Source organism: Montipora foliosa, chromosome 10 (genome assembly GCF_036669935.1).
Source record: "Montipora foliosa isolate CH-2021 chromosome 10, ASM3666993v2, whole genome shotgun sequence".
Taxonomy (NCBI): domain Eukaryota; kingdom Metazoa; phylum Cnidaria; class Anthozoa; order Scleractinia; family Acroporidae; genus Montipora; species Montipora foliosa.
Window position 1 is genome coordinate 27,015,036 of NC_090878.1, and position 10,000 is coordinate 27,025,035.

At 36.6% G+C, this 10,000-nt stretch overlaps 1 protein-coding gene across 1 annotated transcript in view; it reads right to left on the reverse strand.

The window, feature by feature from the left end:
* LOC137973989 (uncharacterized) overlaps positions 1 to 66 on the reverse strand; it is a 3,745-nt gene extending 3,679 nt beyond the window's left edge. Inside the window, exon 1 of the mRNA XM_068820901.1 lies at positions 1 to 66. This exon is cut by the window's left edge and continues 1,440 nt beyond it. The gene's annotated coding sequence lies outside the window, so the exon portion shown is untranslated.
* Between the last annotated feature and the right edge of the window lie 9,934 nt (positions 67 to 10,000).

Genomic DNA, 10,000 nt, shown 5'->3' on the forward strand with positions numbered 1-10,000 from the left:
CCTACAATAACCGTTATGTCGGGTCATGAAGCTGACCTTGTAGGGTTTTTATATGTCCATATTTTGTTTCAGGGCAATGTATTAGGTCTTTGGCAGCTAAAAAGAGCTGGTGGAGGTTGTCTTGAATGGGACTTTTCTAAAAGGTAGGTAACTGTTATTTAAGGAAACTCTTGTATTTTTAAAAGTACCATGGAAACACTACATACATGTACATTGCACAGAGACCAATGAGATAAATTGTTTTGTGCTCTCTTTCAAAGTGAGACTGTATGTAAATTTTGTGATGTCTATAAACATAATAAAATAATATTAAAAATTTTATCACTGTGTAATACAATTCAGAAGTTTTCATTGGCCCTGCCATGCTGGTATATGAGCTAATATTCCATGCTCTACAAAATGATGGAAAGGGTACATGTCAGCTGAAAATATACAGTTACACAATGAAGTCAGTAGATTTCTCTCTATTTTGGAGACATTTTCAATAAAACAATATTATTGCATTCAGGCTTGTTGGATATGAAATAACCAGTCGAGCATGGAAAACAAAGTTGACCAACATATCCTAATAATGATAATGATAATGATAATAATAATAATTTGTGAAGCATATAAGCAAAAGATCATTAGGATAATTTGTCATTTGTTTTGTTTGTTAGTTTGTAAATTTTTACTAAACCGATTGACTCCTGGGAGTTTACTCTGTGTAATGCCAGATGATTTTCTGATCATTTTGTACTTTGCAACCACCTCATAGTCCATACCTTGTCACGGTGGGGTTGCTTGTGTACCTCAATGGCCCGGAGCTAGCCCAATGAGAAATTCAGCATAGGAAAGTGCTGTTTGTTGTTTTTGAGTAGAGGTCAGACTGAAACAGACTACATGTACATATATGTAATAGACAGAATACAGCCTTAGGCTGCTAGCTGGATACCAGACCTGAAGTACATTGATCAGTTTCAATGTAATCTTTAAAAGTATCTATAATATTAAATTATTATTGCAAAACAGATTGCATTTTAAATAATTTCTTGTATGTGATAGTCTGTTTTTGACTTGTTATCAAAAGGCACAACCAGTCTCTTTTTAATCATTTTTATTTTACCCTAACGAGTTCTGTCTCTCTCGGGTAGTCAGTCCAGTTTGGACTGTTGTTATCTGAAGGCAGAACCAATTTTGTAATAATTATTATTTTGTACTAATGAGTTCTGTCTCTCTTGGGTAGTCAGTCCAGTTTGGACTGTTGTTATCTGAAGGCAGAACCAATTTTGTAATAATTATTATTTTGTGCTAATGAGTTCTGTCTCTCTTGGGTAGTCAGTCCAGTTTGGACTGTTGTTATCTGAAGGCAGAACCAATTTTGTAATAATTATTATTTTGTACTAATGAGTTCTGTCTCTCTTGGGTAGTCAGTCCAGTTTGGACTGTTGTTATCTGAAGGCAGAACCAATTTTGTAATAATTATTATTTTGTACTAATGAGTTCTGTCTCTCTTGGGTAGTCAGTCCAGTTTGGACTGTTGTTATCTGAAGGCAGAACCAATTTTGTAATAATTATTATTTTGTACTAATGAGTTCTGTCTCTCTTGGGTAGTCAGTCCAGTTTTGGACTGTTGTTATCTGAAGGCAGAACCAATTTTGTAATAATTATTATTTTGTACTAATGAGTTCTGTCTCTCTTGGGTAGTCAGTCCAGTTTGGACTGTTGTTATCTGAAGGCAGAACCAATTTTGTAATAATTATTATTTTGTACTAATGAGTTCTGTCTCTCTTGGGTAGTCAGTCCAGTTTTGGACTGTTGTTATCTGAAGGCAGAACCAATTTTGTAATAACTATTATTTTGTACATGTACTAATGAGTTCTGTCTCTCTTAGGTAGTCAGTCCAGTTTTGGACTGTTGTTATCTGAAGGCAGAACCAATGTTGTAATAATAATTATTTTGTGCTAATGAGTTCTGTCTCTCTTGGGTAGTCAGTCCAGTTTGGACTGTTGTTATCTGAAGGCAGAACCAATTTTGTAATAATTATTATTTTGCGCTAATGAGTTCTGTCTCTCTTGAGTAGTCAGTCGAGTTTGGACTGTTATCTGAAGGCAGAACCAATTTTGTAATAATTATTTTGTACTAATAAGTTCTGTCTCTCTTGGGTAGTCAGTCCAGTTTTGGACTGTTATCTGAAGGCAGAACCAATTTTGTACATACAAAGCATACGTAAATTGAAAATAACTAAACTCAAAAAGCGAGTTATGCATACAGTATGCCACAGTGTTGCAGAATTGTGCGAGCAAGAATTACTCTGAAATCCTCGCGAGAATTGCTGCACGCCACACGAGCTACACGGGGCAAAGTTTCTGGAAAACGTTCCCTGAATGACGTTTTGTGGATTTATGCTTCTCCGTTGTGACTTAAAAGGTGTAAAAAAAAGTAACTGAATATGTCAGAAGCGGACTCTGATGCGATATCTGCGACACCTAAACTTGCGAAATGAGTTCTTGAGTTACACTTAAGGATTAGCTAAGGGTGATTTCAAATCACCGTAAGCTCATTTGCATATATTTTTTTGTCGGCTTAAGCTCATCATGGTAACATACAAGTTTCTTGCAATAATTCCTTTAGCTCTTAGCTTCATTATTCAGTTTCACCTACACAGGAACATTGCTTATGAATGGCAAAGTGATTTGTTACAACATTCTTCGAAAATGATATGATGAAATTATATTAACTGATTGATTGACTGGTGTGACTCTTTTCCAGGCCTTCATGTACTTCAACCACAAGATGCAGTGCTAAAGGAAATTGAACATTGAAATTTATTTGGAGGGAATTTCCTGAGATGCAAGAAACAGACAGTGCTGATTGCAAATTGTGATGCAATTGTGAATAATAATTGATGTCTTTGTGTCAAAACTTGGGAGGGTAGAGGTTTCATTGCCATTTTGGATATACCTTGTGAACATTATTAGGTCAAACTGTTTTAGCTGGGTCAAGTAACTTTGTTCCAGACATCAGGTAATTATGGAAGAGTCCAATGCTCTCACATTGAACTGGGTGAATACAAGGGGGAAATATTCACTGCAACAATCAGTGACTTCTCTGTTCATATACTGTAAGTTTTTTGACAAAAATCAAGAGAGGTTTCACTGTCCCTTGGGTCTGATCAAATTGTCGGTCATCGTTCAGTGGCAAATACATCAAAGACAAGTGATATCTTTCTAATAAACACATCTGCATGTGGCAACAATGATTTAAAGATAATTAGTCATAGCATGCTAATTTGTAGTATTTTTCATTCCAACTGGCGGGTGGCGCACCTCATACAGTTCGATGTAACTTGTAAATTCGGTCTAACCATGCAGTTAATTTGTCATAGTATACTAATTTGTAGTATTTTTCATCTGAACTGGCGGGTGGCACACCTCATACAGTTCGATGTAACTTGTAAATTCGGTCTAACCATACAGTTAATTTGTCATAGTATACTAATTTGTAGTATTTTTCATCGGAACTGGCAGGTGGCACACCTCATACAGTTCCATGTAACTTGTAAATTCGGCCTAACCATGCAGTTAATTTGTCATAGTATACTAATTTGTAGTATTTTTCATTGAAACTGGCGGGTGGCGCACCTCATACAGTTCCATGTAACTTGTAAATTCGGTCTAACCATGCAGTCAATTTGTCATAGTATACTAATTTGTAGTATTTTTCATCTGAACTGGCGGGTGGCGCACCTCATACAGTTTGATGTAACTTGTAAATTTGGTCTAACCATGCAGTTAATTTGTCATAGTATACTAATTTGTAGTATTTTTCATCTGAACTGGCGGGTGGCACACCTCATACAGTTCGATGTAACTTGCAAATTCGGTCAAACCATAAAGTTAATTTTTTATAGTATACTAATTTGTAGTATTTTTCATCGGAACTGGCGGGTGGCGCACCTCATACAGTTCCATGTAACTTGTAAATTCGGTCTAACCGTGCAGTTAATTTGTCATAGTATACTAATTTGTAGTATTTTTCATCTGAACTGGCGGGTGGCACACCTCATACAGTTGGATGTAACTTGTAAATTCGGTCTAACCATGCAGTTAATTTGTCATAGTATACTAATTTGTAGTATTTTTTATCTGAACTGGCGGGTGGCGCACCTCCTACAGTTCAATGTAACTTGTAAATTCGGTCTAACCATGCAGTTAATTTGTCATAGTATACTAATTTGTAGTATTTTTCATCGGAACTGGCAGGTGGCACACCTCATACAGTTCGATGTAACTTGTAAATTCGGTCTAACCATGCAGTTAATTTGTCGTAGTATACTAATTTGTAGTATTTTTCATCTGAACTGGCGGGTGGCGCACCTCATACAGTTCGACGTAACTTGTAAATTCGGTCTAACCACGCAGTTAATTTGTCATAGTATACTAATTTGTAGTATTTTTCATCAGAACTGGCGGGTGGCGCACCTCATACAGTTCGACGTAACTTGTAAATTCGGTCTAACCATGCAGTTAATTTGTCATAGTATACTAATTTGTAGTATTTTTCATCTGAACTGGCGGGTGGCACACCTCATACAGTTCGATGTAACTTGTAAATTCGGTCTAACCATACAGTTAATTTGTCATAGTATACTAATTTGTGGTATTTTTCATCGGAACTGGCAGGTGGCACACCTCATACAGTTCGATGTAACTTGTAAATTCGGTCTAACCATGCAGTTAATTTGTCGTAGTATACTAATTTGTAGTATTTTTCATCTGAACTGGCGGGTGGCGCACCTCATACAGTTCGACGTAACTTGTAAATTCGGTCTAACCATGCAGTTAATTTGTCATAGTATACTAATTTGTAGTATTTTTCATCAGAACTGGCGGGTGGCGCACCTCATACAGTTCGACGTAACTTGTAAATTCGGTCTAACCATGCAGTTAATTTGTCATAGTATACTAATTTGTAGTATTTTTCATCTGAACTGGCGGGTGGCACACCTCATACAGTTCGATGTAACTTGTAAATTCGGTCTAACCATGCAGTCAATTTGTCATAGTATACTAATTTGTAGTATTTTTCATCTGAACTGGCGGGTGGCGCACCTCATACAGTTTGATGTAACTTGTAAATTTGGTCTAACCATGCAGTTAATTTGTCATAGTATACTAATTTGTAGTATTTTTCATCTGAACTGGCGGGTGGCACACCTCATACAGTTCGATGTAACTTGCAAATTCGGTCAAACCATAAAGTTAATTTTTTATAGTATACTAATTTGTAGTATTTTTCATCGGAACTGGCGGGTGGCGCACCTCATACAGTTCCATGTAACTTGTAAATTCGGTCTAACCGTGCAGTTAATTTGTCATAGTATACTAATTTGTAGTATTTTTCATCTGAACTGGCGGGTGGCACACCTCATACAGTTGGATGTAACTTGTAAATTCGGTCTAACCATGCAGTTAATTTGTCATAGTATACTAATTTGTAGTATTTTTTATCTGAACTGGCGGGTGGCGCACCTCCTACAGTTCAATGTAACTTGTAAATTCGGTCTAACCATGCAGTTAATTTGTCATAGTATACTAATTTGTAGTATTTTTCATCGGAACTGGCAGGTGGCACACCTCATACAGTTCGATGTAACTTGTAAATTCGGTCTAACCATGCAGTTAATTTGTCGTAGTATACTAATTTGTAGTATTTTTCATCTGAACTGGCGGGTGGCGCACCTCATACAGTTCGACGTAACTTGTAAATTCGGTCTAACCACGCAGTTAATTTGTCATAGTATACTAATTTGTAGTATTTTTCATCAGAACTGGCGGGTGGCGCACCTCATACAGTTCGACGTAACTTGTAAATTCGGTCTAACCATGCAGTTAATTTGTCATAGTATACTAATTTGTAGTATTTTTCATCTGAACTGGCGGGTGGCACACCTCATACAGTTCGATGTAACTTGTAAATTCGGTCTAACCATACAGTTAATTTGTCATAGTATACTAATTTGTGGTATTTTTCATCGGAACTGGCAGGTGGCACACCTCATACAGTTCGATGTAACTTGTAAATTCGGTCTAACCATGCAGTTAATTTGTCGTAGTATACTAATTTGTAGTATTTTTCATCTGAACTGGCGGGTGGCGCACCTCATACAGTTCGACGTAACTTGTAAATTCGGTCTAACCATGCAGTTAATTTGTCATAGTATACTAATTTGTAGTATTTTTCATCAGAACTGGCGGGTGGCGCACCTCATACAGTTCGACGTAACTTGTAAATTCGGTCTAACCATGCAGTTAATTTGTCATAGTATACTAATTTGTAGTATTTTTCATCTGAACTGGCGGGTGGCACACCTCATACAGTTCGATGTAACTTGTAAATTCGGTCTAACCATACAGTTAATTTGTCATAGTATACTAATTTGTAGTAATTTTCATCTGAACTGGCGGGTGGCACACCTCATACAGTTGGATGTAACTTGTAAATTCGGTCTAACCATGCAGTTAATTTGTCATAGTATACTAATTTGTAGTATTTTTCATCTGAACTGGCGGGTGGCACACCTCATACAGTTCGATGTAACTTGTAAATTCGGTCTAACCATGCAGTCAATTTGTCATAGTATACTAATTTGTAGCATTTTTCATCAAAACTGGCGGGTGGCGCACCTCATACAGTTCGATGTAACTTGTAAATTCGGTCTAACCATGCAGTTAATTTGCCATAGGATACTAATTTGTAGTATTTTTCATCTGAACTGGCGGGTGGCACACCTCATACAGTTTGATGTAACTTGAGAAGTAGGTGTACCCATGCAGGTAATCCATGTGGTTAATTTGTTTTAGTATGCTAGTATTACCCAACTGAACTGGCAGGTGAACTGTAAACCCGGAGGTAAGCTGCACCCTGGCCTTACCAGCTGAAATTTACGGAAAAAAGTTTTTTGACAGAAAACAAAAGAAATCCAAAGTCTAGTCTTAAGAAGTCAAGTTCATCCACTGTTCATCAAATGTTAACTCACTATTCACTAATATTGAAACGGAAAATACTTTAATGTAATTTTAGCACTTTAATGTAATGAACATCGTTTTTACCAACTTGGACATATAATTGATCTTTTTCTGGTATTTGTTGACAGGAATTTCTTAAACACAGTTTTGCCATAGATTTTTTTGCATTACAACAAGAATATGAGCGGAACGTTTGTAGCTTAGTACATGCAACTAGGCATAAAATTGGATGCAAAGATGGAAAACTGGCCACCAGAGGCAGCCTTTTTCAGATCTTCCCGCAGATAAGCCGCGCCCATTTCTAACAACTATATTTGTAATTGGGGTAACATAAGCCAGATTTTTATACTTAGTTAATAATAATGAAATCCCTTGCATATATTTTATTCCTTATTTTGATGAATTTGTATGGGTTATCAAATAGTGATGAGTGAATTTAGGGAATAATTTCACACACGCTTTGTCCAAAATCAAATAATTTCATAAGCCTTAAGGCAAGAAAAATTATTTGATTTTGGACAAAACACAAGTGGAATTATTCCCAAGTTTCACGAGTATACATTGTACCATTTCATCAGCTATAAATCATGGTTGACAAATCGCAATCATAGGACGTGGGTTTTTTCGAAAGTGGACACCATTTTGGCACGGTAGAAAAAGTTGCCATGGTAACTCATGTTATTAATTGAATTATTTTATTGAACTTATTGCAAGAATTTTATTGTACACTTGGATTCTATTGAAAGTAATATAAACAAATGATTATTTTTAGATTTGAAATAAAAATTTATGCATTCACAAACTCTAGAACTTGTTCTTTTTTCTACGTAAAATCGACTAACCTTTCATCCATTTCACTTTTTATTAACATTTACTGGCTTAACGTCAGGTTTTTAAATGCTATTATTTACAGAGATATTGTAAACATTTTGCTGTGATTTTGTGCACTAAAACACCAACATTTTAAAAACATTTCACATACTTTACCCCTCCAGTTTTTCAGACATTGTATTGACATTTCCTGCCTTCTGTCAGGTTTTAAATACTTAATTTACAGAGATATTGTGAACATTTTGCTGAGATTTTGTGCACTAGAACACCAACATTTTAAAAACATTTCACATACTTTTCCCCTCCAGTTTTTTTAAGGGTTTTTGTGGACATTTTATAGACATTTCATGCATTCTTCTCACTCACTTTTTACAGAGATAACACTGACATTTTATATGGATGGATCTACAGAGATTTTTTCTCGTGTAAATTTTACAGAGAAAGTAAAGAGATTTTACAGACATTTTGTACTTATCGCATAAAATCTCTGTAAATTTTTCCTTCAATTTACATAGATTTTATTGAGATTTTGTACACATTTTATGTCATCGTAAGGACGAAAATGTGTTAAATTTTACAGACTTTTTATGGAGTTACAAAATCTCTGTAAGTGTGCAAATTTACAGAGATTGTAATTTACAAAGAAAATGTGGACATTTAACAGAGATTTTACCAACTTTTTGGAAGTCTGTAAATGGTTCAAGTTTTCCAGTGTTATCTGGGCTTTTGTCAGCCCCCTTCGTTCCCAATTGTTTTTTTACCAATCCCCGGTGCCCGAAAGGAAGTGCCTGCGCCTGCTTTTGTACATCATCAAGGATATCACAATGGTGGGGAGGACTCTAGAGCTATCGCTAAGTTTATTATTGCTGATGTTAAACGTAGGATCCAAGTTGACATTCATCGCTTTTCTCAGGCTAAGTTTAATTCTATCTAGGTTCATCTTTGTCGAATAAAGACATCAAAATCAATGAAAAACGAAAGTCTTCCCCTTCTTTGCTTTTGCGCTACGCGTTTCACCGCTGTTGCGGCTCTTCAGGCACAGCTATTTATATATATATAACTGCGGACAGTACTGTTTCGACTTTCTGGGCCTCATCAGTGCAGTGCTGATGTCTGGGATGGAGGTTAAGCTTATAAAGCCACCCAAATGTCCCACGCATGATTCCTGTATTGGGAAAGAAACAGTGCCGCTGCTAAGCGGGTGTTGACTCACACAGCATATGAGCGTTCTGGGCCTGATTGCCACTTCTATGATTTTTTCTTGTTTCATGATTTCTTTTGTTGTCATTGAACACACTGGTTCGATTCACAAAGTCCCACCATACAATGAATACTAACCGAGGTTGGATTTGAGATTAATTATCGTTTTAGGCCTAATTAGGTCTAAAAGGTTATTATACAAAAATTTTGGTTTATCAACGGAGTTGATAATGTAAATTGACCACCGTACAGAGATTCTAAAAGCTGACGTTTCGAGCGTTAGCCCTTCGTCAGAGCGAATCGAGGGATTATGGGTTACGTGTAGTTTTTATAGTAGAGTAGGAGCTACGCTATTGGTGGTAACATGGCAACGTGAAAAGTAGGAATATATTAGTTAAATGAAAAGCGTTCGTTAATACCGTGAGGATTAAGGGTGCCGATTTGAAAGATGAATTTTTGTTCCAGATTCTTGCGGCTTTCCGTCGTACCTAGATGTAGGGAAAGGCCGCAGATAGCCATGTGTTTTTTGGAGTGGTTAGGCAGATTAAAATGGCGAGCGACTGGCTTAGATGCATCCTTGTCATTCTTCTCAACATCGCGAAGGTGTTCGCGGAATCGGTCACCTAGTCGTCTACCTGTCTCACCAATGTATAATTTATTGCATAACGTACAGGTTATACAATAAATGACATTTGCGGAGGTACATGTGAAACGATCGGTGATCTTAACAGATCGCTTAGGTCCCGATATCTTGCTAGTGTTAACAATGAAAAGACAAGTTTTGCATCGTGAGCGCGCGCATTTGAAAGTGCCGGGTTGCTCGTTGGTTTTGTGCGCGCTTCTAACTAAAAAGTTGCCTACGTTTTTGTCGCGTTTGAATGAAATAAGTGGAGGCTGCGAAAAGATTCTACCAGTCTCGGGATCATTTTGGAGTAATTTAAAATTACTAAGAATGATGC